Consider the following 23,335-nt stretch of genomic DNA (forward strand, 5'->3'; position numbering starts at 1 on the left):
GCAAAATTCCCTTTAACTTCAATGGAGGTAAAACTATCCTCTGTTGCACAACAGTGAACAATCTTGAATGCCAGTAGCTGAAGTCTCTTTGAACAGTAAAAGAACTTACCTTATAGTGTTTTTTTTCAGTATAGTCCCAAATATTTCAATGCCATCTTAAATTCTTTTTTTTTTAATTACTTAAAAATAAAATAAAAAATACATAATAATATTAAATAAATAATTTAATAAAATAAAACAAACAAACAACAACAACAACAACAACAACTACAAAACAGAACTACAGTGCTCTAGTTTCCTGGACTTCAAGAGGCAATAAGACAGCTGTAGCCAGCTACAATGTTTTCATGCTTTTAAGTATACTACCTCTGAAATCCTCACCATGCTTGGATGATCAAAAACATAGCCAACCTGGACAAAGTCATGAATTTGTAAGAAAACAGGAAGCAAATTACATATGCGAATATATATATATTTTTTTTCCTTAGTATAATACACAAGCTCTTTTGAAGACAATTAAAACTAATTCTTAAAGACATACTTTCTCATCTGTTTATTTGTAACACTTTCAAACACAAGATATCTGAAATGTCAGGTTTATACAATTTCTAATTTGAACTGCACAGAAAGCATCTAGGAAGAATGTTGTGGATGGATTTGCTCAATCTTATGTTATTTCTTCAGACTATAAGGTGATTTACTTTTTGCAGTTACAATTAAAATCTGACAATGTCAGAAGTGAGGAATGCAGAAACACTTTGGCAGAATCATTAGATGCAAGTATTTTGTGAATGCTTATGTACCTAATCAAATATGCATTGAATTCACCAAAGACCAATTCACCAAAGTGAACTCAACAAAATACCACTTGTTTCAATGCATATTGGATCAAGTGTTTAGTTAAAATCTTTTTTTATTATTATTATTTTTCTTGGATAATATGCTAGTTATTGATGCATGGTATTTTGTCATAAAAATATGAATGAAGTAAAGACTAAAAAATATGTCTACATTCCTTTACTTTACTTACAGACAACACATTATGAATTTTAAAGATATCTGTATTTTAAAAGAAACAAGTGCTGCAGAATTTAGTTCTTGATGAGTATATTCCCAATTATACATTTCTGTGATCCATTAGAAGCTCAGTTCTAATTAAGGTATATGAAACTGGACGTATTCCTTATATTATTTCTAAGTCCTTGATACCTATCACAAATGTATAGGTAAATGTTTTAAAAAAATTGTGTCTGTATTTGCAGGGTAAAAGCAGAGCACTATATAATACTTATATAAAACTTCAGAAGTATAAGGTTCAATTTCTCCATTTCTTTCCTTTTAATATATTTTATTTCATTCCCAGCAAAGAATATATTCTTATATTCTTCGATTACATCTCTTCTTCCTTTTCTTCCTTTTTTTTTTTTTTTTTAGAAGTAGAAGGCCTTGAGTTCAGAAGTTATAAAATTGTAGGATGGGAAAAATATTGATTAATGCTTGACAGTCTCTTAATTCTCACCTCTTTTTCCAAAGATGTTTCAAAAGTGTTCTTTACACTGTTACATATATGAGAAAGACCACATTCTAGTACATAGCTCACAATGAAATATTATTGCTATTTCTAAAGTATTAGAAGGTCCTTTATTCTACAAAACTCAAGATATTCCCACTATCCAAGTTTTTAAATAGAGTCCCTTATGCTCTGCTTGCTAAAAAGCATGGTGGATTTTTATTTTAATTATGTCTTGAGAAGTTGTTATTTAGTGGTAATACTTATTAAAAATATTGTACCACGTAATCACACAGTAACCAATGCCATTGTTAAAGCTGATCTTTTTTTTTCTGAACTCTTCAAGAATGACTATATGCAACATTTGTGTAAAATCTCAAACTGAAGAATTTCAGTCTTTAAAAACATTAATCTACCAGATATTTCAAAATAGTAAGATGAACAGATTGCACATCTTTTCAAGTAATTGTCCATGCTTTTCAGGAAATTTATTGCAAAATAATATCTTGTGATGTACACCAGAAACAAGATGCACTCTTCTGAAGGAAACAAATCTGTGATATTTCTAACTTGATTTTTGATGACGCAAGAGAATGAGCCAGAGAAAGTAAGTTTTACAGAAGATCTCAGGTGTTCATTAGCATTGAATGTTTTGTAATTTTTCTTTTATTGTAAAAAAATTAAAAAATAAAAATAATCCTGAAATTCATGACAGAAAGTTACTCTGTTACAGAAAACTTTACATCCCTTGCATTAGAATCACCTCCATTATGAATTATTTATGAAACTAATTAAGATAAAGTCTCCATGTAAACAGCTATCAAGGAAGAAGCATTTCTTTTTCCTAAAACAAAATAGTGTTTCATGCAAGTGTTGACAAAAATAAAGAAAATTAAAATTTTAAATACTTATTACTGACAGATACAAGTATCAGAATGCAGTACTCGCACAATCATCATGTCATCTTTGGAAGTGTTTCTCAGGATGATGGTGAATTTTAGCACTGTGGGTGAAACATGCATCAGCTAAGAAAGGTGATGCATACTATTGGTGGTGTCATAATCTGAGCTCTGAGTCTGTTTTTCAGCTGTATGCACAGCTTGCCTAAGTTTAAGAAATCTGTGTTTAAATAGCTTAAAGATTTTGCATCCTGGACTCATTGCTGCTGTTTATCTATGCTGTCATTTCTTCCCTTTTCACTTAAACATCATAAATCATGTGTATTAATGCAAGAAACAAACAAACAAACCAACAAAAACTTTATTGATGGAATGGAAGCTATTTTTATGGAATAAGCTCTTCAGCCCTTCCGAGTTTCATATAGCTCTCTCAGGTGAAGTTTCAGGAATACTAGAATGAGGAATAAAAATAGAAGAACCATAAATAAACAGCTGGATATGTTTTGTGCTCATTGTTAATTTCTGATGTTGCTTTGATGTACCTGTTTCTGCTTTATCAATATGTGCCTAAACAGTGTAAGTCACAATTTAAAACAAAAATCAAACCAAACCAAATTACCACCACCACCACCACTACCACCACGACCACCACCAAAAACAAAAAGATAGAGTGAGAGAGGTTGTAGAACTCATAGTCATCCTGAAAAGACATTTTCAAATTCTGGTAGATTTTCTTTCTCCAGATGAGATATATAAGTCGATCATCACTCAGTTTAACTGAGTCTTAGGTCTTCTGCCCCAAAAACAAACAAATATACAATTAAACTTTAAATTATTGGTTTCCTCACTTTCAGGTAAATAAAAGTTCATATTACTCAGAATTCATTAGCTTTTTTTCAAGGAAGAATCACAAACACCAAGTCCAATGCTGTTTCATATATAAAGATATAAAGCAACTTTTCTTTCTCTGAACAAAGTCACTCCCGATAGTATCTTTCTAAAGAAAGTCAATGCAATTGTGCTTTTGTTTCAGAAAGCAAGCAGGTTGTCCCCTGCTCATATTTTGTAGATATTTTTTCTTACTTAGATTTCAATTTTATATATTTTATTTATTTATTTTTTAACATACACACTTAACATCAAAATATCCTATACTACTGCATGTGGCTCTTATAACTCGATTGCAGCACCCAGCATTTAGCTTTGCTGAATATCGCGTCATTCAATGTGGCCCATCAATCCAGCAAAGGCTTCCCATCTTCAAACAGATCAACAATAATGCCTAACTTGGTGTAGTCCACAAACTTATTGAGCATACACTCAATCCTCCCACCAATATCATTGATTAAAATGTTAAATAAAACTGGCCCCAGTACTGAGCCCTGGGGAACACTGCTCGTGACTACCAACCAACCAGATTTAACCCCATTGAAATGGACCCTTTGGGCCCGGCCATCCAACTTTACCCAGTGGACCGTACGTCCATCCAAGCCATGAGCAGCAAGTTTCTCCAGGAGAATGCTGTGGGAAACAGTATCAGATGTCTTGTTAATGTCCAAGTGAAAAACATCCCCAGCCCTTCCCTCATCCACTAAACAGGTCATCTGATCATAAAATAAGATGAAGTTAGGCATCTATCATGCATCTGTAATAGGCGATAACTAGTCTTACAAGGCACTGTACATTTTTCCTAGTTAATTTCTTTTTAAATATACTGAGCTATATAACTCCACTTATGGGATACCACCAGTACTGTACTGTTTAATATAGTGAAGAAAATTAAGGTAGATAGAAATAGAGAAATGTTTTTCTTTTTCTCTTTTTCTTTTTTTTTCTTTTTCTTTTTCTTTTTCTTTTTCTTTTTCTTTTTCTTTTTCTTTTTCTTTTTCTTTTTCTTTTTCTTTTTCTTTTTCTTTTTCTTTTTCTTTTTCTTTTTCTTTTTCTTTTTCTTTTTCTTTTTCTTTTTCTTTTTCTTTTTCTTTTTCTTTTTCTTTTTCTTTTTCTTTTTCTCTTTTTCTTTTTCTTTTTCTTTTTCTTTTTCTTTTTCTTTTTCTTTTTCTTTTTCTTTTTCTTTTTCTTTTTCTTTTTCTTTTTCTTTCTTTTTCTTTTTCTTTTTCTTTTTCTTTTTCTTTTTCTTTTTCTTTTTCTTTTTCTTTTTCTTTTTCTTTTTCTTTTTCTTTTTCTTTTTCTTTTTCTTTTTCTTTTTCTTTTTCTTTTTCTTTTTCTTTTTCTTTTTCTTTTTCTTTTTCTTTTTCTTTTTCTTTTTCTTTTTCTTTTTCTTTTTCTTTTTCTTTTTTTTCTTTTTCTTTTTCGTTTTCTTTTTTCCAAAGACGCACATTTTTTTTAGATTTGCATACATATATTCAACTTACTTTCACACTGTGAAAGTAAGGCCACTTTTCTCTTTTTGTTCCTTTCAATTCTCTATTCTTTGTGATAATTTCAGTGCATCAGCTATTACTTCAGCCGTGTCCAGTACCTATCTACATGTGTACTACATGCCTGTTTTGTGAAAAATAAAACCATCACTGAAAATAAGGTCTACTTACTGTTGTAAAGCAAAATACTGTTACATTCTGAAGTTATACTAAGTATTGCATTCCAGTAGCATAGGGGAAGTGCAGAGGAAATTACCATCTGTTTTTAATAGGAGGACAATATCTATCAGTAGCAACCAGTTCAGTCTAACTTGACTACCACCTGTCATTTTTAATTCAAATCTGATGTAATCAGAATGTAAAAGTTGGTCTGATTAGGATCCTAATTCTAGATGATAAACTGGTAAACAGGACTTTTTTTTTATTTTTTTTTTAGAGGCCTATATCATATCATATAGCTTCAGCATAATTTATTGTTTAAGGAGTATTTAACTGTAAGCTTTTCCTCTAGGCTTCTCAATTTTCCTATTGCAGACTTTCTAAAGGACTTATTTAAAAGCTCATCTTTATAAATTTGCTTTGACCTTGTTTCAGAAGAAGTTACAAATGCAACCAGCAACATCATACCTTCCTTACAGTAGCATGTGTGACTCAGTTATATTTATTTGCTTTATTAAAAAAAAAAATCAAATTAAATGCAACTGCAATTATATCAAACTGTTCAAATTAAAAACAAACAAACAAAAAAATATTTTGTACTTGTTTTTGCACAGATTTGATGTCAGCAACATCTAAGACACTGGAAAGATTCCCAAATTCATTTAAAAAAACTTTAGATATAATCTCTTTGTCCTTTGTTCTAGGTTCATTGGGTGATGAAGAAAGAGAGTAACATAAGCAGTGAAGGTCTTTTAATGTTTTTATTTTATTTATTTTATTTTATTTTATTTTATTTTATTTTATTTTATTTTATTTTATTTTATTTTATTTTATTTTATTATTTTATTTTATTTTATTTTATTTTATTTTATTTTATTTTATTTTATTTTATTTTATTTTGTTTTATTGTTTTAGTTTATCTTAGTTTATCTTAGTTTAACTAGTTTACATTAGATTATTTTGGTTTTCATTTAAATGCAATGTACAGCTAAATATTTATATCATTACACTGGCACATAAATGGGTAGTTTAATGCAGTGATAAGATAGTAATCTTAAAATAGTTTATACTTATTTTTTCTCTTAACTAAATTCTGTTCAGATGTCAGTCCCACACATCTGTTCCTGGTATTCTGGATACTTCAAGCTCAGAAGTATCTTGCCAGAATAAATTTTGTTACTGGCTGGTGTATACCTATGTTTTCATATCAAATCCATAATCTTTAATGTCTTCTCTGCCTCCCTAGTGTTCATGCTCCTGATGAATCTATATGGAGATGTTGTATTTCCTTGTGGTTCTCCTTTAATGTCCTATATTAAAAAAGTTGGACAATATCATCTTCTAAGATAGCCATTAGCTCTTCTGAACTTCTTAATAACTCTTTTCAAGGCATGCCTCTCTTTTGGACAAATGTAACATCTTTTTGATACAGTTGGCCATAATTATCCACTGTAGACAAATAAAGGCGTGAAATTTAGTAAGACATGGTCAATGAATGTTTATCATTAAAAAAAAAAAATATAATAAAAAAAATACTTGTTCAGATCTTCTCTGCTTTGCCATAATTTTAGAAAAAGAAAATAAAAAAGAAAGGGAAAGGGAAAGGGAAAGGGAAAGGGAAAGGGAAAGGGAAAGGGAAAGGGAAAGGGAAAGGGAAAGGGAAAGGGAAAGGGAAAGGGAAAGGGAAAGGGAAAGGGAAAGGGAAAGGGAAAGGGAAAGGGAAAGGGAAAGGGAAAGGGAAACAACACAAAAACAGAGGGCACCAGTGAGAATTTTCTGGTAGTGAACTTTGCTCCAAACACTGAGAAGGAAAATAGGGTCTGCTCAGAGCTCTAACTCACTTTCATAAGAAAACCAAACATCTTTCTTATCACTGATTACACTTTGTTATTTCATTTTCTAAGGGATTCCTGCTTTTTTTTACTACCTGAAATGATTGATTTTTATTATTATTATTATTACTCTAGCTCTTTTATTTATTCTAAACAGGTTTTCAAATTTGTCTTGATACTTAAATCACTTGAACACATAAGCTTGCTTTTTTCAGCTTTCCACCTGTGGTTTACTGGCTGATCTGACTAAGCATGAAACATGGTTCTCTGCAAAATAAATAAATAAATAGTCTGTCTCAGGCTAAATCAAGATTAAAATAAGTGCTGGAGAGAAAAAAGAAGGAGGGAAGAATCCTGAGTTGTTCAGAAGAGTTTTTTCAATCATGATAATCTTATATGTTTTCATCACAGGAAAATAAATATATAAATAAATAAATAAAAAATAAATGTGACATTTGTCTCTCTACTTAATATTTCTTCCAATTTGTAATTTCTTACATGTACCAATACATAGATAATAATTTTATCTTCCTACAGTGGTTGGTATAAGACCAAGGATGTTGCACAACTGAGCTACAAATCTTTTAAGTGTCACTGATCTCTCTGTAAACAACTTCTTCACTATAGATCACCCTACCTTTCTGTCAAGCAGTGTACTATTGACCTTAGTCTTTCAATAGTTTATTTATTTTTTAAATATTTTAAAACTTAATAACATTGGTTTTGGAACCCTGTCATTGTTCTGTTACACAGGACTTAGTGGGGATCTTTATACAGGACGCTATCTTAAAGAAAATGATCTCATTCTTTGTTTGGTGGCAATTTCTCCTAAATTGTTTCTAACAGTGTTGTATTATGATCCAGATTTGTCACTAAATGGTGATCTACCTAATGTGTGTACAATGTTTCACCAGTAACTAATTTTACAAAACTCACTGCAATACTGACTACCACTGGCTATGGATATCTAAAGTTAAAAAGAAAAAAAATAAAAATGAACTGACATTTCAAAGTTAAAAAAAAATATATCCTTTCAACTGTAAACAGAAATAACTATAAATCCTACAATTAGAATTTGAAACAGAAATAGAATTGCACAGTAAAGAAAGTTTGTAAGAGATTAGTAAATTCTTCAGAGTTTTACATGACTTATTTGCCCAGATATTCAGACCCCTTTTTAGCCTTCTGAAAAGGGTTTTTTAAAGAATCTATAATGCATTTCAGGAAAAAAAAAAAAAAGTCATATAAATACATAAAATCCCAAACACTCAGTAAAATAAAGATGTTATGTTATACACTCTGTAAAATAAAGATGTTATTAGGTGAGGAAAAATAACATTGAGTCTAAACAATAATTAGAATAGAAATGACAAGATTAAGTTTTAAAGATGAGAAAATTAGCACAGATTCCATCAATAATATGAAATTCTAATTCTACAAACTTGCTCCTTTTCTTGAGTTTTTGATGATTTTTTCTGACATTGTTACACCTCAAGTTAAATTGAGTCAGTGAGAGGATACAAAGGAAGAGGGTTTTTATTGGTCTCCTGCAGATGTGTTAATAGGAAAGATGGCAATATTCAACTATTTTATTTAAATGTAAATATGAAGTGGTTTTCTGCAGAATTCTGAACCTTCTGCACACTATTTTTGCAGGCCACTGTCTTACAGAAAATAAAATTACAATAATTTGTTGCAAACTACAATCCAAAAATTGGATTTGAAGATGTTGTTAAATATAAGCTGTTGATTCACAATAAAATTAAGAAAATAGAAAAAATTGTTTACATTTACAGTTACAAGATTACATGTTTTGTGCTTTTGATTTTTGTTACTTTGCTGTGTAGAGACTCTATCCAGTCCTTTAATAACACCTGAAGTAATCTATAGGCAATAATAATAATAATAACAATTATTATTATTATTCTAAATCCCCCCTAAAATGTGTTAAACCAAGCATTTCAGTTGCTAGTTTTCTGATCTGAAAATAAATATTACAAATAAAAAGAGTTAAATAAATACTTTTAGCCTCTAGAAAACTGAAATCCCAGGAAAATATGATAAAGTTGTCAAACTAAGTTTGAGGTTTTAAAGATGAAATTAGATATGGGTGTCCTGATATTTGTTAGAGTCCAATGACATGCAAATGGAGAGAAGATTTAAATACTAATTTGTATATGCATATTATGTTCTGTCCAAGACTTGTGCTTGCTTTACAACTTTTCCTCATTCCTCATTAGGAATTCTTTATGACTTCATTAGGAAGTAGCTAAAGATGAGAGAATAAGCTTTTTATGGCAACAGTATTTTATGTGCTAAATAGGCCGGGAAATTTAAGTGGGTAACCAAATTTAATCCTTCTGAAAATCTCTTTAAATTGTTTGCAGTTTGTAGTAAAATATATTTCACCTCCACACATATTTTATTAAAATTTTTATTTTACATTTTCTCTTTCCTGACCATATATTCCGAGATAGGAATAAAACTGCAGGCATGTAGTGAGTTAGAAGTATGTTTAGGCTAAAACTTTTATGTATTTTTTTTCCATTTATTAGTTCAACTGCAAATCTGGTTTCACATTATCCTATTTCCCTTTTCCATTGTTACAAATATATATATATATACCTCACTTTGTATGTCCTGGTGTTACCAGGAATTTTTAAATAAATTATTAAGACTTTACAGATTGAGACTATATGTAGAAAAAATATAGAAAAAAAAAAGTATTTCATTCATTGTGTTGATATAAGGGAAACTGTTTAGTTAATGCAATTTTCCTTGCTATCAAAGTGGTTGGCTTGTTTTCAGTGAAGTATTTGCTAAACAAATTCTTCCTCTCTGTTTCCTTCTGAGAAAATCCTTTTCTTTCTCTATTTTAACAGGAGTTGGAATTCACAAAGTTGAGGTAGGAAACTGATTTTATTGATTAAAGTAGCATACTCAGGGTCAAGCATATTCAAGCTTGTTACTGTGATTCTTCTTATGATTTGTATCTGGTAGTCACTCCCTACGGTGGTTACAGTGAAAGTTTAGTCTGTTTTTTCTCAGCCGGTTTGATGGATAAAATGTTAACGTAAAATCAACAGTGTTTCTTAGTTTACAAATAATTCTGAAGCATATTACCATGTTACAGGGTGTATCTTTCAAGGCTGAATTTGCCTGTATGTTGTACTTGAGTATGATCTGGGTCCAAATAAAACAAAGATTTTAAGGAAATGTAACTTCACTAGGCAGTGGAACACAGTCATTTCTCCTTGCAGACCTCTACAATTTTCTTTAAGCCAAAGCAGAGAGAAGAAGGTACTGTATACTGATGGTAGTATTGAACCTGTCTTATCCAGGTGGATTTGCAACAAAACAAGGTGTATAAGGTTACGCAAATTATAATTAGCATTTTGTGTTGTACTTATACCTCATTTTCACTCATTAACTGTTATATTATAGTGCTGAGAATCTCAATTGTTTCAGTGATGTTTTCTGGAGAAAAAATAATAGCTTTTTTAACATATCTTTTCAAAAGTTATTTTTTAACTTCAATATTATGACAATAATTTTGGAGTGCTCTATTTTATTACAGTAATCTTACTCTATCAATAATTACTCATTTAATATAAAGGTAGAAAATATTCACAATATTTAACTTCAGCTGTAGAGCTTCATGTTGTCAGGATGTGTTTATGTCTTTGTAGGATAATACAATCTAAATTACCTTCTGCAATAGTCATAAGAAATAGGAAGAAAATTTCTATATGACTGCATATCTGAAAAACTTCCATTTCGGCTAAGTAGGACAGAATTTTTCAGGTTCCTAAGTACATTCCCAAGTGAATCGTTGTTGCTCCCCTCTCTTACTGGAAATTCAAAGTACAAACAGGAAGCAAGAAGCAGTGCAGAAACTGGGATTTAACAGACAACAAGTCCTTTGCTCCTGGGCATAGGATGGTAGTGGTGATCTAACATTGGTCTGAAGCTGATCGACTATATCCACTTCAGGTTTCGTGTCATTTCCATGGTATTAGTGATTTAAATGCAGGACTAATGGGAATTAAAGTGAACAGAGTTCAAGGTGATCGTATGGCTGGTAATCAGCCCTGAGAAATGAAGGACACAGGCAGAACTGTCTCACAGCAGATAAATACCAGCTTGTGATATACTGTGCCTTACCACAAGATGGAGAGTTAAAGATTCAGCAAACCAGATCATAGAATAATAGAATGGTTTGGGTTGGAAGGAACTTCGATGATCATCTACTTCCAAACCCCCTGCCATGGGCAGGGACACCTTGCACTAGACCATGTTTCTCAAAGCTTCATCCAGTCTGACCTTGCGCACTTCCAGGGGTGGGGCACCTGGAACTTCTCTAGGCACATCTTCTTCCCATTTGAATAGCACAGTGGACCAAAGAATCTTTAAATTCTCCAAATGAAATAAAATTATTTCTCAGATACTGTTTATCTGTACATTGGTCCCCTCTTGACTTTATGTAAGTATCAGATAATCACATCAGAGATCTTTTTGTGTAAAAATAGAAATTCTAACAGAAATCAAGCTGCATCTTAGTGTAGGTATTCCAAAATAAGAAAATTTGTCCTTCATTTTTCCAGGACAATTACAAATTGCCCCTAGTCATTATGAACAACAGTTGTTTATGTTTCTGATAAAAGTAACGGATTTAACTGTTGTTTAAGACCTTCAGGATGGAAGAGGTCTATTTCATACACTACATTGTGAAAATTAATATCCCTATGTTTTATAGGATCAGGCCCTGTATTGGAATAGAAGGTTACACATCCTTTCGAGATGATGGAACATCAGCATAAAAATCATATACATAATTATATATATGTGTATTTATTTTTATGTCATAAATTCCTTACTTTTAACCTTTTGAACATAACAAAAGTCATTAACTGAATCAAACAGACTATGTTTTTTCTTAACCCTGAAGATATTTTTTATGTTATCATTCTAAAAGATGCATTTACAGACAGTCTGGGCAGGTGTGTGATTGAAAAAGGTCAAAGCAAAATACCAGCATACTTAACAAATATATTTTTGCACTCTGTCACAAAAATCCTTTTGGTTGCATAGCAACTGTCTTTTTAATTACTACTTGCAATCTAGATTTTAATAATTTAATTAGTATTTTTCTTCATTAAATTGTTTCATCCAATAAATTTAATGAATTCAATTCTCTGTTTGTTTTTAAATTGTCCTATTTACCTCCTTTCTTTGCCCTTCCAGCATGTTTATCTATGCAGTATAGACTAAAATTCTCATTAATTTCATATCAGAAACCAAAACCAAAATGATTTAGGTTTATCCGAGATGAAAAGATATAACATTTTAGGTAGCCTTTGCACCTGAAGTCATTGGAGTTCAAGAAAGTATTAGTGAAGTCAGTAGGGCTTCCTAGCTTCCTAATACTGCCACGTTACAACTACAAGGAGAAATTTGCAGGACTGGAACTAAAAATAAGCTTTTCAAAGGCAGAATTCGAAGTGACCCGGGACATTCAGACACTGGCCTTATTTTAGAGATAGTGATTTCAGCGAATTAAAAAAAAAATAAAAATAAAATAAAATAAATAAAAAATAAAAATTAAAAAAAAAAAAAAAAAAAAGGTTTCCCTCAGACTATTTAATCTTAGGTAACCAGAATTACTGTCCCTCATGAAAAACTTTGATCTAAGGCTCTGTATTAAATTGTTGGAGAAAAGCTGAAGCATAACAAGAACCAAGTAGTGCAGAAGCAGCTATGTGAGAGGGAATCAGATGCTATCAAACTACCTGAAGAACTACAACCACATTTACTATGAAAAGCTACAGCTGCTGGTAAAAACTGCTAGCTGTTATAAGAGAGCAGAAAACAGGAGTAGTAAGCAAGTTTTGCAAACTAAGCTAGTGAAAATACTCAGGGGTAGACTTTCACACCAAATTCTTCAAACTTCTCAAGCCTTCTGGATCTGAAGGAAGATAATAAAGGAGGCACTCCCTGTTAATAGTTTGCAAGTTCAAACTAGTTTGCTCAGCAGTTCTGGAGTCTATATGTTTTATAGTTCTGGAGAGGCAGCAAGAAATTTTCACTCAGCGGGAATACCTATGTGATATCTGTTAGAAATTCTGTCTTCCTTATGTATTATCACCTGTGAAAAACTTTAGTTTTTAAAGTTGTTAACAATTTTTATAAAACTTCATATTTCAATACCTTTTTATGATTTCAAGAAATATGCTTTCCTCTCATATTCCTCAAAATTGTTTGAATAGGAAGTCAAATCTGCATATTATAGGCTTAAATACCTGAGTATCTGAAACAGGACAAAGTATAAATGGTTTATCAAACTGTTCTGATATATTTAGCCTACAAAATATTATTTAGTGAAACTGACAAAAATATTCTATAATGGTTCCTGTTTCCAAAGTAAAGAGTTATTCTTTAATAAATTCTGGGAGGATTAATTTGTATTGTAGTGCTTTCTGCCACTATTTTATATATCTAACATACTTTGTAATTATTTTTTGTGTAAAATCTTTAATTACCACATTCATATCTTCCCTTTCACCCATTCTGTCTTACATGTGCACTTCTTTATTTCTTACCTACAAGGAATTCTCATAAGTGTTGAGATTATCATGCAACAATTTGAGACATTTTACAGGTAGATTGTTAAAACAAAACTAGCAAATAAGACAGCCTTAGTCATGTATGTAAACGCTTTGATAGTTCACCTAAAAACAAAACAAAGCAAAATAAAAAACTCATTAGTTCATTACCTCCCTCATTATGATGTTTGTCTAAATAGAATTAATAGAGTACCTACCACAGTGTTTTTTTGTTGGTGGTGGTGGTGGTATTTTTTTTGCACTGATTGCACATGAATTCATGGATGTTAATATTCAGGGTCATTAAAACAAAAATAAAAGAAATTAGATCCTTCCAAATAAGTGATACTTTAACATTTGGGCCCATAAAATAGAATAAACATTATAAAAAATTAAACCTATAAACATCAGAAAGATGGATAAGTTGACACAACATTCTGAATATCTCTGTTTAATAATATTATATTTCATTTCCCACACAAAGAAAACAGCCATTAACCAAAGCAACCATTCGTAAACAGCCATTTTGAACAGATTGCATCCTTGTTGGTGGTATGATAATTGAAATAAGTTTACCCGTCTTTTATGAGGAGATACCAGACATATAAAATACCTATTAATCAACTCACTAGCTTTTGCAAACAACAGTTTCAATATCAAGAGCTATAAAAGAATACATGAAATAAGGGAGAAAATATCTTAGAATTAACAAAATAACAGTATGCTGTATCGCTTATACTGAGGGAGGTAGAAGAGAAGGGGATCTACAGATAATACTTTTGGGGTTTTCTTTATGGCCATTGTTTTCACTATTTTTATGTGTCTGCTTTTGGATCTCTTTAAAGCCTGCTTAGAAGCAACTTTATGGATGATAATCAAAAGAGTTACCTGACCATCAGTCTCTCATACACATATTTGTTTCTCTTCTAATAATCACAATTTTCAGTGACTTGCCCTATGTTTATTCAATGGGCTAGAAAGGCACTAGCCGTCCTATAGTAAACTGAATTAATGCAATTATTTCTTCACCACCTTGGATAGATTTTATTATTATTATTATTATCATCATCACCATCATCATCATCATCACCATTATTAAATGCTTTAGGAACTGGGAATTTCGTACTATCAGAAAAGTCAATGAAATAATATTCATCCCTGGAATTTATGTGTTCTGTTTAATTTTGGTTAGGTTCAGATGAGGAGTATAAATCTCAATGGAAATTTTGTTGACAAGATTGCAATAGTCTCAGGTTTTTTATGAGCCACTGCACTGTTTCTATCTACAAGCATTCCTTTTTATGTAGAAACTATACTTAGCTGGTGAAAGAAGTCATAGTACAAGAATGGATGCATCAAGTGCAGTTACTTAGATAACAGTGGCAGCTGCAAGAACTGCAAGGTATCTTGCTGGTCTCAGAAGATGCAGGAAACACTGACCTGCTGTCCTCCGCACATACAGTATTTTTGCATTGCTTGAACCACTAAGAGCAGTTTGGAAAAGGCAGTTCTATACAGAGATCAAATTACCTTTCTTTGTGCAGAAGGCAGAAAACTCATGTGTTTTGCCACAGTGGTGCAGCACAATAGAACTGGTTTTGCAAAGTGAGATAGCTAATACTCAAAGACCCTGTGGATACTGAAAAGGGGCTGCCTTTAGGCTGCCACCAGTCTAAATCTTACATCAGGTGCATTCCTAGAGCATATCTTCATTTTTTTTTTCTACCTGAAATGACCCTAATTCCACCACTCCCCCGAATGTCACACGTAAAAGCATTACTATAAAGCATCAAACAAATTTAGAGGTAGCTGAGAACTTACCAGGAATTACTTCTTATTGCTTTTATTAAAAACCAATAAATTAATAACACATAATCTCTGGCATACAAAGATGTGAATACATCTGCTTACACGTCAAATCCTGATGTTACTTAGAAAAAAATATTTTACACGTAACAGAAAACTTTGGAAAAAGCAGACAGCCATATTGTGGAATATGATTACAAATTCTCATCAGTCTACAGATACATTTGAGTTTTCGTTATTTTCACAATACTGTGTGCAAAAGGCAAACTACCTACGGAGTAGCCTGATACCTTGAATTCAGTGATGAAAGAGAGTGTATATTTGATTAAATACTTCTCTGACAGGTGAGTACTGAAGGGGAAAAACATACCTACATTTAGCTAATTAATGAACCAAATTAAGGCATTGGGATTGGTCAAACACATCGAAGAAACAGGGATCAACTTTTGTTATTCAATGTCAATGAACACTGGGTCTGTAGACTCCTGGCACTGAAAACACAAATCTTTTATCAAGGTACAGCTCTGCCAGTCAGAAACGACATGGAAAGCTAGTAGTCTATCTTCACAGCTCCATCCAGAAAGTGTTTCTGTGTTGTTTTTTTGTTTGTTTGTTTGTTTGTTTTTCTTTCCTCTTAGTTTCTATACTGAAGTTAAACCAAGAGCTGATATAGAGAAAAAAAAAATAATAATGCTGAATCTCATATAGTCAAGTTACACAGTTACTTGGAGCAAGCAGTGGTTTAGGATCATGTTCAGGAGACAGAACAGATGACATAGACTCTAATAAAGTCAGTGTAAAATCAAAACCTGTGTGCTCTCAAAATTCTCATCTATGTTTAGTCTCTAGTTTCTGTTATGACTACTCTCTAGTCCCTTTAGTCATAACACTAAGATCTTTAAAGGGACACTGGCAAATGCTTTTGCATTTTGCATTCAACAGAAGAGAAGAGAAGATTTTCACATCTTATGAATGATAATTTTTCTGCATGTTCTTTGATTTCCAGGATGTATAAATAAAGTTCTAATGTCTAATAGATGTGGAGTATCCACCTTACATTATCAATAATTTAGTGATATTTTTATCAAAAGATATATGCTACTAATTTGGATAATGTATTAGTGAACTGTGTATCTTTAAAGAGCAAGTATTTTTAGAATGTCTATTTTTCACCAAAAATTAAGAAACACGATTGTCCATAATCTAGCTGTCAGTGAGCAACTTTTACCTTGTTTTTTATTTTATTTCATTTTTATTTTTTCCTATTCAGAGTCACCCTGATAGACTTCACAGAAAAACAAAACAAACCAACCAACCAAACAAACAAACAACTCCATATTGTGGTTGCTGGTATGTGTAAGTGCTGCTGAAATCAACAGGAAGAGAAAAATTATTAAATGTAGGAAGTATAGACTTTCTTTTGTCAGAGTAGAATCTTGCTTGTCACTTCTCTTTTATTTCTGCTGAGTCACAGCATGTGTTTGTAATATGCTGCTCTTTAAATCAGTAATGGCTCTTTTTATCACATAAAATTAAGGATTCAGGGGAAGAAACAATTATTTTAATTCTTGGCTTTGGTACATGGAGAACAACATTTCACATTAGAAATCTTTACAATAGTGTAATATTTAAAAGGTAGTAATATTAATCTTATTCATTTTCCCATTCTCCCCAAAATATAAAGCAAAAATTAAATAAATAATTTCTCTTTTTGATAGAAATTTGTTAAACTATTTCATGATTTCTGTAAACTATGGATGAGAGGTCTCCACATACTCCCTTTGTGCTACGATGCTCTTCTAGACTATGCATACTCTCACTCACTTTTAAATTCTCAACACTTAAAGCCTGATGTCTACTGGTGTATTCCAGCAGATAATAGTCTTTATATAAACATAAAAATAAATCAGCTCAGTGCTTTAGTTAAAAAGATAAAGGGAAATTGTCATACATATCAATTTTATGCAATTCAGATAAATATTGCAAGTTATATGGTTGCATGAAATGTCATAGGTATTGTATGTAGAGATAGAGACTTAATTAACTTGGAAAAGTTCCAATATCTTGTATATATTTTCTTTGTCATGCTGTTCTTTAGTTTATGGAACAAAACCAGGGGATGAGGATGGCAAAATTGTTGAGTTAGAAGTTACTGATTTTAGACATTTCTGATTATTAATGTTAACAAAAGAAGAGAAGCTGTCCTAAATTTCTACATATATACTCAGCATTACTCCCTTAGTAGATTCACTTGCATGAGTAGTTCAGCATGTATATACATTTTAGGGGGACATAACGTTAATGACTATTCTTGTCAATGCAAGACTATGCATTTTACTGTGGTTTGCCCTACCATTTCCAAATATTCATGTTGTGTAACTACTTTTGGCAGGCTATCAGAGAAGCAGAGCCCAACCCATTGAGCAGCTGAGGCAGTCACTTGTGATACCCTGATCATAGAAAATCCTTCGAGGTGATGTTGTCAAGAGGGAGAATCCATGCTTTCACTTCCATCTAGGGTCCTCAACAGATTCCTCATGTACAATCTGTTTATTTACCTTGCATCCCAGTCCCTTAGCTCCTTCCTGGTAGTTTCAGTATGAATTAGTAGGCAATTAAATACCAGTAGGAATTTACAAGCATAGAAATTTCAGAAGCACATGTTGGCAAAACACATAGAATATAAAAGAAATAATATCTTGGGTAATAGAAGTGAGGAAAAGACTCATTACAAGCATATCAACTATTGTTTGAGTGATATTGAGTAATTTACTAACATCGGCATGCTTTCCCCCTACAATAAAATCATTTCTATTCCCTAAGTGACATTACTTTGGATCACAGATATTTGAGAGCCATAATTTTGGATGGCATGTGCAGCCATTGAAAAATATAATCCTTGCAATGAACTAAATGAAAAACTAACCAGAAAAACAGTACATATTGCAAGCAAAATAGCTGGCTTGAAAGTATATCCTGCGGTTTCAGATGATGTCATAATCTGCTACAGCAAATTTAATAGTATTGTTGCCTGGAAGCTAAACCATTATACTATGTTTAATTTCACTAAGATGTAAATTACATGGTTCACTGTTATATAGTACTGGCTACTGCCACTGCAGATTCTTCTTTGTGCAGCTGTCAGGAATTGTAATGTCTATGGGGATTTTGTTTAGCTGGAAGTCTTAAGCTTTTATAGATCTTTTTTTAAATTATTTTATCCCTCCCTTATTTGCCTTGTCTCCTTCTCGTCTCTGCACTCATCTCTTTTCCAGCATTATTAACAGAATGGCAGGCTGACTCCTTGAAGCATATCAATAAATATTCAGTCCTTGAGGAAGACAAGAGCAATATGACTTGAGTGACTTCTTTCCTGATATCACATTTGGTTTTAGTGAGCCTTTAAGCCAAAAAGAAAATGCTCTTCTTAGAGAAAAATAGCCATTTTGCTTATATTCCATCTTTTATGGTAACTGTCAGCATGAAATTTGAGGAGACATTCTGTATTACCAAGTAGCTTTTACCAGAATTATATGGATATAAACATTTCTCCCAAGTGAGTACATCAACTCTTCTGTTGTTATCCAAATTTTCCAGCTGAATTGCACAGGAAAGTAGCCTAACTGACCATATGTAAAACATAGCAGGTGTACATTTAAAGTAGTGGACCATATTTTCTATCATTAAAATCTAATCCAATAATTCACTGTTAGCATCTAGTGATAATATTTAATATCAGAGATTTCTTATTACAAGTATTGTGATACATGACAATGATAAAGCTATGGGAAGCTTATTGTTTTTCCTTTCAAATGCCTGCTAGTTTAAAAATATTGTACTCTTACACGTCTGTATATTTTTCTCTTTGCACTTGTCTGTGGGTGGATCTTGTGCCCATCTACACTGCTTTCCAATTACATGCTTCTGACAACAAAATTGATTCTAGACAGTCTTATGCATATATGGGAAATCGGTGGACAATTTAGATTAGCTTCTAACAGCAAGTATTGCTAATAAAGAGGCAATTCACAACAGAGGTGTACTCGAGATGACAGAAAATAAATCAGCAATAACTGGAGCCAGTTCTAAATCACACACAATTAAAAATAATTCTATCTTTCTCTTGAAAATTTTAAAGAAAATGTGAACGTTCAGGTGACCCAGATTTACAGAAATGTGCTAATGTTTGTTGTTGTCAGTTGGCTTTTTTCATGTAGCAAAGTTATTGCCTATATTTTTGTTCTGGTAGTATTTCTTTGCTTATTGTAGTTGTGATCTACTGGCATAAATTCCTACCTTACCAGCACAGATACGGTATATTAGGCATTCAGTGGCTGTGTGAGAGAAGGCGTGCTTCTGCCTTTGTAACTTTCCTGTGATTAATGGATATCTGAAAGCAGAATAAAGGTGCTATAAATAAGAAAAAAAAAAAAATAAATCTAAAAGCAGCCATAGGATCTCTTTTAATTTGTCTGAATTTGTCTTTGAAATTTTCTGTATGAGAAAATGCAATCCTTTAGTGGAGAAGTTTATCCATTTTATTATTATTATTATTATTATTATTATTATTTATTATTATTTTGTTTGTTTTGTCATATATTTGAACAAAGAGAGTTTGGTGCTGTGTTTTGCGTTAAAGAATGTGTTTAGGCTATTTGCTTCTAGAAGCTTTTGGTAATAGAAAAATTAAAGGTCTCATGACCTTGAGTGAGGTTTTACCAACAAAAACTGGTCCATTTCCCTTCCTCTTCCCTTCACTTCACTAACTTGGGAATCTTAATCAGCCTACAGTGAAGAGAGTCCCGTATGCAAATCTGCTCTATATTTTTCCTTCTTTCTCTGTGAATCTTTGCTTTCTCAAGGTATAGAAAATTGTGTGAAAAGAGTATCATGGAAGGTATTTCATTTTGCACAGAGGCTACAGAAGGGAGGCCAGATCACTTCCAAATGAGATTTGGTATACATACAAAGTCACAAGTGAAGAAAGCAGCAAGGAATCAGAAATTATTTTGGCTGTAAGACTTGTGAGACACAAACTGGAAAAAAACAACAACCAAAGTTCTCTCCTTTGTGCTTGGCACATATAACTCAGGTAGGCACTAATATTCTCTACCAGGGCAGGTGGAGAAATGAGCTTCAGGATTCAGCATGGCATTAGGAATGTCGCATCTATATTCCTCTTGAGAAGGGAGGATTGGAAACTCTTATCTACACAGGGAAAGATAGTCTACATATTTTATTATTTATTTAACCTTGATATTTTTGGGGTGTACAGCCTGAAGAGAAGGCTCTGGGGAAATCTCACTGCAGCTTTTCAATACTTAAAAGGGATTTATAAAAAAGATAGAGAGCAACTTTTTGCTCAGGCAGATAATGACTATACAAGAGGGAATCTCCCCTCTTAAAAGAGCGGAGGTTTAGATTACAGGTTAGGAGGAAATTCTTCATTTAGAGGGTGGTGAGGCACTGGAACAGGTTGCCCAGAGAAGTTGTGGATGCCCCATCCTGGGCAGGTCCTGTGCAACCTGATCTAGTGACTAGCATTCCTGCCCATAGCAAAGAGGTTGTAATTAGGTATCTTTAAGGTCCCTTCCAACCCAAGCTATTCTATGATTCTGTGATGCTATGATTTTAGTAATAAAATACAGTTTGCTTTAGAGTGCTCTGGGTGAAGTGAGGAACACTACCAGTTCCTGCAACATAGGCAACTTGACGTATTAGAGAAATATTTCTATATTGTGAATAGATGGCAAACTCTCTTTCAAAATCTTTCTCTTCTCCCCGTCTCTCAGGGTTTTTCATTTGAAAGAGAAAATTTGCAAATTATGAAGTGAAGAAAAGCTTTGCATCCACGGAAGTAGCAGATTTTCCTTTCTCTTGTTGTAGACCTTATTTATACATGGTTTTATATGTAGATGTGGCATCTTTGATTTTCAGTTTATCAGAATTGTATAAAATGTGTTGATTTAGTGTCTCATGCTAAAAGAATATGCTATTCTAAAAATGAAATGGACAGAGGAAAACAGGAAATGTCAGGGAAAAAAGGAAAAATCTGTCTTTTATTTATTTATTTATATTTTTTTATTGTCCTCACAAAATATTTGTTAAATAGGGCCTTTTAAAGAAAAAATATGTCCAATGCAGGTACTATTTCTAGTTCCTTTTTCCAGAATAAATAGATAAATATGTGAATTGGTGATGCTTCTGTTAAGTGTAGAAAAGATCATATTGGATCTTCAGAGATTACTTAAAAGACAGATCATATGTTGTGAAATTGGAGCTGTAGGTAGACTTTTTTTTTTGTATATAAATTTTATAAACAAAAATCATTATATGGGAAGCACATATTTTTCCATTTCACTTGTAATTTTACCATACTTTTCTGAATACTCAGCTGTATCTTGTTTTCAAAAGTGTGATCAGCATCAGAACATAAATATTAAAGGGAGAAAAATCTCAAAAGTGACCAAGCATGACAGTGTAAACCAGTATCTCACACCCATATCCTGTGATCTTCTACTTAGAAATGAAAATCATGTGTACTATGCCTAAATTATAAACCCTTCTGGTTTTATTTCTCTCTATTTCTGAGTTGCATGGTTGATGACCAAACTATAAAAAATAAAAAAAAAAATGTGATACTTAACACTGCATTGTTTCCCAATTCAAAGCTAGCTTAATCAGTGGTTTAGTCTGAGAGGTGTTCCTTTTGTTTTGTTTGTTCGTATTGTTTGTTTGTTTTGTTTTGAGGCAAGCTCTCCAAACTGTAACCTGATTCTGTATCAATATTACATTCCTACATATTGAAATATACATAAAATTCCAACATTGAAGTTACAGTTAAATAGTAGATTATAATAGTAAAACATTATTGATTTAATAAGCTGTTTACTGCACAGTTCTATATTCCAGCAACATGTGCAGGAATACTATTTAGCTTCTTCTTTCAAAGGAGTTATTTTTACCTATTAATACTAATCTGTGGAACTGTGAGTTTAACTTTGCCATTGATTTTTCATTTTTATTTTTAATTCCTAAAATGCTTGCTTTCACATTCAAGATACTTTGAATAGCTATAATGTTGGGCTCAAACATTCTCAAATTTGTTATTTGGTAAATTAAATTCAAAGTGACTTCTTTATAAAAAGGATTTTAAAACCCACAAACTTTGCAAACATAAGCCCCATCACATCTTACGTTTTTGTTGGCATGGTTAATTTATGCTCATCTTATTGAAATGTCTTGAATTTTACACATTCTTTTAAGGATATTTAAATATCAATTTGCATTGTGTCAATGTCTCATTTGAACTTAATATTTAATTCAATATCACATACTGCTACATAAATGTAATGTTTCCAAAAGATGAGTAAAGACAGAGCTCTTTAGAAATTAATTATGGGATGTTATTTTATCTTCATTTAATAATTTTCCTAGTATAATTAGTAGATTAATTCTATTTTTACTCAAATCAGATTGCTTTATGTTTTTAAATACTTTTTTTATTCTTATAGAAAAGTTTCATGAAAATATGTTAAATCAGTTAGAAAAAATTCTATCTTTGCTGCTGCAGAAAATTATCCCTACAAAACTTCTTCATATCAAAAATGTTTTTACATTTTCCACAGGCAATCATTAAAGAATTATAAAAATGAACAGTTTTTGCATTGTCTACCCTTAGTATAAGAAAACGTGGGAAAGAAAAATAATAGTTGCCAAAACATTGTTTTTAATTTTTCTTTTGTAGTTGATGTAAATTGAAAGAACAAAAATATTAAAGAAGACTTTACTTATTTTTATAGGAAAGTAAATAATTTATACTGTAATAAAATATTTCAGGTTCCCTTCAAAAAAAAAAAAAGAAAAAAAAAAAAGAAATATATTAGAAACAGATGTGACTCCTCTTTTTCTTGTTGCAATTCTTCCATTTTTTTCTTTTTTTCATTGTGGTGTGATTTGCCTCCTAAGCCAAAGTAGCAAAAAAGGAGCTGAGGTGTGGAGAAGAAGTCTGAACGGGGTTTTTGTCTCAGTATGTTGCTACTTTTTTTACTGAGTACTCTCAGTTTACATGAGAACATACAAAGTGCCTTATTCAAACAGAAATATTCTTTGTCCAGAACAGTACTTTCTATCTGGTAGGGACAATAGA

General features: G+C 31.9%; 1 protein-coding gene across 25 annotated transcripts in view; it reads left to right on the top strand.

Annotated features, from left to right (window-relative positions):
- The window catches only part of PTPRD (protein tyrosine phosphatase receptor type D), a 1,402,037-nt gene that overhangs the window by 747,829 nt on the left and 630,873 nt on the right, over positions 1–23,335 (top strand). For all 25 annotated transcript variants that reach the window (XR_014576765.1, XR_014576766.1, XR_014576767.1 and 22 more), the window contains one exon: positions 9,661–9,683. The gene's annotated coding sequence lies outside the window, so the exon portion shown is untranslated. Of the gene's footprint in view, positions 1–9,660; positions 9,684–23,335 lie in introns of those variants that run through there.

Source organism: Anser anser (assembly GCF_964211835.1).
Source record: "Anser anser genome assembly, chromosome: Z".
Classification (NCBI taxonomy): domain Eukaryota; kingdom Metazoa; phylum Chordata; class Aves; order Anseriformes; family Anatidae; genus Anser; species Anser anser.